This window comes from Pelobates fuscus, chromosome 4 (assembly GCF_036172605.1).
Source record: "Pelobates fuscus isolate aPelFus1 chromosome 4, aPelFus1.pri, whole genome shotgun sequence".
Taxonomy (NCBI): domain Eukaryota; kingdom Metazoa; phylum Chordata; class Amphibia; order Anura; family Pelobatidae; genus Pelobates; species Pelobates fuscus.
Window position 1 is genome coordinate 271,018,015 of NC_086320.1, and position 7,508 is coordinate 271,025,522.

At 39.5% G+C, this 7,508-nt stretch overlaps 1 protein-coding gene across 1 annotated transcript in view; it reads right to left on the reverse strand.

Moving 5' to 3' along the window:
* Positions 1-6,926, reverse strand: part of CUL1 (cullin 1) — a 51,234-nt gene extending 44,308 nt beyond the window's left edge. The window contains exon 1 of the mRNA XM_063452114.1: positions 6,842-6,926. The gene's annotated coding sequence lies outside the window, so the exon portion shown is untranslated. The remainder of the gene's footprint in view (positions 1-6,841) is intronic.
* Between the last annotated feature and the right edge of the window lie 582 nt (positions 6,927-7,508).

Here is a 7,508-nt window from a genome sequence, read left to right on the forward strand (position 1 = left end):
GTCAAGGTTAGAATTGTCCCATTTGACCTCTTTTATGAGCCATAAGTGAACAGAGGTTCTACCCCAAACACTTCCTAAAGAATAGGATGCAGCTTAATGTAACATTACATACAAGCTCCCTGGGTTTGTTAAATATAAAATGTTCTGATGACTGCATTTAACTAGAAGGAACCAAACCTGTAGCAGAACAAATAGAAGGGGAAGCCACTTTAGTGTAGGATTCATTATAGAAGTCTCCATCAGGCATAAAGAGTTTATATAATAATATTTGACAGTTTACAATCCACAATTTCAAGATGAGAAGCTGCTCAGAATTCTAACTTATACCATAGGCAGTCTTTTTTTTTTTTTTTTTTTTTTAGTAAATACTTGTACGAGTTTATTTTACTAATCTATATACAAAGTTATTCTGAATGTACAGCTTTAAAAATGACTTTGGTATGAAGCTACATAAAAGTGATATGTCCAAATACTTCTGTAAAAGCTATGGCACCTTACTGCTGCAAGTATCACAGAGCTGTAAATAAAATCAATTTAAAAAAAAGAGAATACACATTTCATAAACGATAAAATCTAAAGATTGTGTTGGAATTTCACTTAACTTTCGGTCAAATGTGTTAAAATGTCGAAATGTTGTAATGATTATTGTAGTATGTGTTTATGTTTTTTCCTTTCCTGTTATTGTGATTTGCTACTTTTATTGCATTTATGTAATGGAAAAAAGAAAAAGGAAGGAGAAAAAAAAAGGAGATATAGCTAAATCGATTGCTTCCCTATTAGGTCTTGCCTTGCCAACCCTCAAACACAAACGATTTCATGAGATTAAGGAAGTGCCACATCATTTAATAAGGGTCATAAAAAATTTAGAATACAGGTTCAGGTCTGAATCATTTGTGGGTCACAATGTAGCACTCTCAGATAAAATCTTTCTGAACTACTCATTGACTATGTTAGAATTTCACAGAAATTCCAACCCATTCATAAAAATATGCTAGGGACCTACATTGTCTTAGTATTTTTCCTACACCTGACACTTTTAGACACTGGGCGATGGAACCGTCTAGAAGTGTCAAACCCCCAGCTGCATGGAATTGGCTCTATGGAGGATCCTGGGGAATCCCCATAGACCTTAATGCAGTACTCCTGCATGTGCGAGAATACAACATTGACATCAGTTCCTGGTGCTGAAATTCCAGGAACAGAAAAGGACCGTCAGGAAGAATATGGTGAAGTCAATGAGGGACATGTTCAGGGATATTAAACTCACCTTTGACTGTCCCTTCAGCAATGCTACCATTGGGAATCTTTGAAAATTATGCAAAGTCCCCAGACAGTGTCTGTGCAGCTTTAAAAAATTATAAAGCAAACAAAAAAACACATCATGAGATGCTCGCAATGATCCTTGAGTTCTCCCAAAACAGGACAATATAAACTAATGTTGCTCAAAGCACCTCCTTAAAGACAACGTTCAATGTTTTTAAAAGCCAGCATCTTTGAAATCCCCACAGGAAAACATTTATTCAATTAGATCATATGGGGTAGGTCTAATGCACTCACTGCCCATGCACACTAGGTCCCCCCCATCAGCGTGGCATTGTGTGAAGAAACCAATCCAGTGGCAATGGACCTTGGTGTTATAAAGCGGAAAATGAATAAAAGGTTTTTAACCCTTCAATCACCGTGTGAAGGGGGCTGCAGAGGAATAGAGACAATACTGTGTTCGGAAAACAGTTTTATATTCCCAACACTATAGTGTGAGGCGTGGCTGTTCCACAAGTGCCAAAAAGGGGATTTGAACTCTGGACTCTTGCTGTCTTGTCTCTGAGCCACAATTCAGTTCATATTTCTTCCTGATGTCTTATCCAGCCTTGTCTGCAGCACTAAGGGGCTGGACTTTACCTGTGGCTGCTCCTGTCTATGTCCACCTGAGGCAGATAGCTCATTAGCAAGGTATTTTGACCTGCCTCTCCATGAGAACATTGTCAGTTCTTTTATTCTGGTGATCGTAAGTTGTTCCTGGTTTGTTCTCCAGATTGACTCCGGCTTTCCTCCTTGTTTATCCGAAACTCTCGCATCCTCTGACTTTGGCTTATCCTAGACAATCCTTCTGCCCTTATCTGTACTGTGAATTGGAGCACCTTTCATGCACAGCCCCCATGCACAGATTCAGTGTCTTGGTGGTTTCTAACCTTATCTTGGACTGTGTATATCTGCAGTCCAAGGGTGAACACAAATATTTCCCTACCGGACTCCCACCTCAGGTAATACCCTGACAATAGTGTTCCTTTAGGAATTCAAGACCTACGCTACTAGGTAGGCCTTAAATATTATGTGCCACTGCAAGCCTGGAGAGTCCATGACACACTCACAGTATAATGTTAACTCACCAATAGTAGGTGAAAATGTTGACCTCTGATCTACATAATGTGCTAACAAAAGCACTACATAATGTATAGACCAAGAGTTTATTTGTCAATGACAAATTAGTAAGAGATGCCATTTTCATAAATTATAGATATCATGTCATAAAATATGCATAAAATAAACCAAAGAATTAAAAAAAAAAAAAAAAAAAAAGGGCTCTGCTGAATGGCCATCACTTGCAACAAATGGTGTTTTGCCAGCCAAGTCTAGTTCTTCAATTTTCATTTGCATTTGCAAGTGCTCTTCGTATTCTATGAACCCTTCTACTGCAGGAGATTTACAGGATTGAGTTCAGTAGATTTCTGTCATCTTCTAATAGTTTGAGCCAGGTAGCTCCTTTCTAAATGATACTACACATAGCCAGTATAAGCATATAGGGAGTTATACAAATAGATGTAGAATTAAATGAATAGAAAGCTACAAGCTCCATAAACAATGAAACCGCATAAAATATTTACTGTGCTTGAGCCTTTTTAAAGTGACAATATAGTCACCCATATAAATTCAACTCAATGGGCCCCTTAACACCCCTTAAGAGGTTAACTCCTTTTCTAGGGGCTGTCAGGCGCTTCCGCGGCACTGACCAAAATAAAAAAACAGTCACATGATGCAGAAGTCCCATAGGACAGCATTGATTAAATGCTTTCCTATGGGTGATTTTAAAAGCATATGTGGCAGTTGCTGCACACGTGGTCCCCAATGCTCCCCACTGAGGAGCACTGGATTGAATCCACACTGAAAAGGCAGGGAGCAGGAGTAGAGGTCTGCAGCACTGAGGGAGCATTGGTGCTGGAATAAGGTAATTAACACTTATTTTTTGGGCTCCAAGAGTGGACTTAATACTACTAAGGAGAGGGACACTATAGCTTTAGGAATATAAATTTGTATTCCTAACGGTATAGTGTTCCTTTACTGAAGTACAGCACCAAATGGTGTTGTGTTCCACCAATTACTTGGCTATAAGATCAGGCAGAAAGAGACCAACACTGGAAGCCAATAAAGTCAACACGTGAAGAATTTATTGAAGAGACACTCCACTGCCTAAAAAATATTTAGTGGATAATAACCATAGAAGCCAGGACATCAAATGTGGTCCATCTATCCCCGATGCTGTTCTACATAGGCCTCAACCAGATCATTATGAAAAAGTGAATACAGATACAGTCAACCATGGAGCCTCCATCCACCACCACCTCTACATGGATGACCTCAAGCTGTTTGCTAAGAACACATGAGACATCAAATCACTGATCCATTAAGTATACATGGCAAGAAGATTGTAACATGTTCATACCTGTAATGTAAAATTAACGCACACCTATTCATTCACATCTTTGAAGTTTATGTGCAGCAATGACATTCAGCGTCTCCACGCTCTGCATGAATGCTCATAGAGATGCATTTATTCAACGCATCTCTATGAGGAGATGCTAACTGACGCAGTGTGACATTTTGCCGTGCATGCACAATAGCATCGCAATGATTTTTCTTTACAGGAAAGCACTGTATTGGCTAAGATTATCAAGTTTGATCTGAGCCAAGAGGCGGAGCAGGACAAGTTGCGAGGAGACCTGATCAGCTTTGGAATAAAGGTGAATAAAATCACCTTTTACTTTGTATTCCTGTCACTATAGTATTCCATTAAGCTCAAAAAAAGAACATTATAAGTGCTGAAAACAGGGGCCCCTAGTGGTCAGGTGCCTACGCTGCCTAATGTCAAATGCAGTCCTAGTAACACTGGTAAACTGCCAAAGGTTTATAAAAAAAATAAAGAAAAAAGAAACAAGAAAAAAAAAAACTGTTTTGGAACACATTGTGTTTCTGTAGCCTCTTTGCATTATTTGAATAGTATTGTACTGTATGAAATAGTATTTTGCCATAATAAAGGTAAGAACAAGTGAACAAATCAGGCAGGACGACCGTTATAACCACCTTAAAACGGAAGGTCTTTCCTTTAGAGACATTACAAAGAATGCAAAGGTATCAATGAGTAAACCACAAAAATGTCCTACACCACCAAAAGACACTTAGAAATTGCAGGAAACTGACAAGGAGAGGTCTTGCAGATCTAAAGCCAAAACCACAAGAGATCTTTCTAATAATCAAAAGCTTGAGTGATATGTGACTGACAGGACAAGAACTTCAAGCTCAACTTAAACTTGGTTCAACTAAAAATGTTTCCCTTTCAAATGTGAAGATTAGACTATGGATTTCATGTGTGACAGGTCAAATGGCAGTAAGAAAGAGGTTGACAAAACAAGAAGAAAAATTGGTTTGCCTGGGACACGAAGTACCACCAGCCGACTACAAAAACCGTAAAGTCTTCTATATCAATGCATCAAAATTTGTAGTCAAAGAATATGTCCTCTATGGGTGACACAAACTGTCAAACAAGGAGGAGGAAGTGTGAAGGTCTGGAGCTATTTTGCTTGATCAAAAGCTAGTGAACTTATAGTGAGTTGCAACCCAAGCTAAAAAGACTACCACAGCATTTTGCAGCACCATGAAATACCCTTTGGTATATGTAAATTTTATCAAGCATGTATGCTAAAATGAACAGGAATATGACCCAAAACATGCTTCCAAATATAACAGTCTACATTAGAACTACCTTAGAAGAAAATAAAAAAAGAGACATCAATGACCAAAACAGGATGCAGATTAAACTCCAGTGAGCTGGTTTTTGATGAACTAGTCAGAAAACTGAAAAAGAAAAATTGCCTACAAAAGCAACACATTTGTGGGAACATCTATTTCCATTATAGAAAGAATACCATCAGTGTGGTCAGCTGTTGCACCTGCAAAAAGCCGATTTTAATGAGTCAGAAATGTAGTTTACATTTAGTTACATATAGCAATACCAGGATTTATTTTCCATTTTCTATTCTTTGTTTTATGCTTTAGTATCAAAATACATTGAGAGATTAAACAGTGATAAAAATGGAGGTGTTCAACATTTGATCAGTATGGTATTTCGCATAGGATGCTTAAAGTGGAAATGTCATGCACAACTTACCTTTCTCCTATTGTTTCCTCTTCCTCTCTCAGAAGCTGTTCTTTTATTTATTTCTGATCTAGTTTTCTTTAAAACATAAGAAGATTATCTTACGGATTTTTCCTATGATTGACTATCTTTGACCAAAGGAAGAGCTACGTCCATTCGATTTCCTGTGTCAAGGTGAACCGTGACTTCTTTCTCTTACATAGGAAATGGAGCCTTAAGCTCCTCCTTTGGTCAAAGAAAGTCAAACGTAGGAAAACACATAAGACAAAGTAGTCCATACTTTGTGTTATGGTTTTAAAGAAAACTAAATCAGAAATAAAGAGAAGAAGAACAGATTCCGAGAGAGGAAGAGAAGAGTAGACAATAGGAGAGAGGTAAGTTCAGCTTGACAGTGCCACTTTGATAACCTCCTCCAAACTGGCTAATATAAGTAGAAGAATGCAGGAATCCACTGCCCTCAACATAACGCACATATTTGGGGGGGGGATTTGCAGCTATCTTTCCCCTGCATCAAGGAGCAGAAGTAACACCATAAGTGCAGCGGGTAAAATAATTTTAATGTATACATGTACTTTCCATTTGACTACCACAAATATATAGATCAAACGGGTATCAATACAAAATGGGTATCAATTGTAACATTTCATGTAAAGTAGCTGTTAACGTTAACTCAAACTTGCCTTTCTCCTTCCCAAACTGCTTGTAAACCTTTAAAATTAGATATACCATCACTGAACTCCAGTGATTTTTCACAGCAGTTTTTCTTCTTTTTTTTTAAAATCTGGTTTAACCATGCTATGATCACCAACACAGCAACTCTGAAATACCTTCGGATTTAAACTCCTCTTTAAAAAAAAAAAAATAGATACTTTTATTGAGAATTAAATATTTAGTGTAAGATTTAAATGTTATAACTTATTACAACATCAAGGGGTAAACCTGTAATGACCCAATCTGCTCAAAATGTGTCAGATAGACGGTCACAAACCAATAATAAATTGATTCTATCCCATTTACAGCACTGCAGAATATGTGGGAACAGGAGTGGCAAAAGAAACATGTATTATCCGAGTACAGGAAGGCATTATTGTTCTACAAGAGCTTGTCATCTACCCTCTGGCCAGCCCTGTGTAGCTGGCTCTGGATATGATGATGATGATGAAGGGGTTTAGTACACCATACAGGTCAGATGCGCAGTGTAGGCTCCCAGTGACTGCTCTCCATGTACATCGGGGTACACTCTCCTCATAACTGCATAAAAGGGGCTCAGACTCCCACACTCACTATCCTCAGGCCCTGAACATCCCACACCTCGGGTGAGATCGCTCCGACCTCGCAAAGCACTCACACGGCCTTACTGAAGGCCCCTTAACCCTGCACGGTCACACAGCTCCCTCCCTCCACTCTCCTCACCTGCGTCTCGGCGGCAGACGTAGCAGACGGAACCCCCGGAGAGTGCCGGCGACCAAACCGGAAATCAACCTCTCTTCTAAACTTCCGGGTCATAACCCCATACGACAGCAACGAATGGACGAGGAGCGAGGGGGGGTAAGGGGGCGGGGTTTAAACTGGAAGTGTGAGAGAAACTGAGCTACGTATGGTGGGCGTGACCTACTGAACGCTCGGCCAATGAGAGCGAGCAGAAAAGACGTTATGGATACTGCGCACGGCGAGACCGCCTGCATGTTGCTAGCCAGGGAGTTAGCAGTATGCGGAGACAGAACAGCGCGTATTCACTAATGTCGAATATGTACTGAACGCCGAATTGCGAAATAGCCATCCCAAGGCAGTAATGTAAACACAGCCTTTGCTCTGAAACGGCAATGTTTACATTAACATACCTACAAGGACAGGCAGTGGACACCAAAACAACTACATTAAGCAGTTATTGTTTTTGGTGACTGTAGTATCCCTTTAAGGAATTCCCATTCTACTTACTCCCCCGCCTTTTTTTTTTTTTTGAGTGTGCCTGGAATCCATGGGTCCACCTGATTCTCCATTCACCTCCAACCACTCCTAGAAACTGTACCCAACTTCCATCTTTCGTTTCCCATTTATATTATTATTTATATAGCGCCAG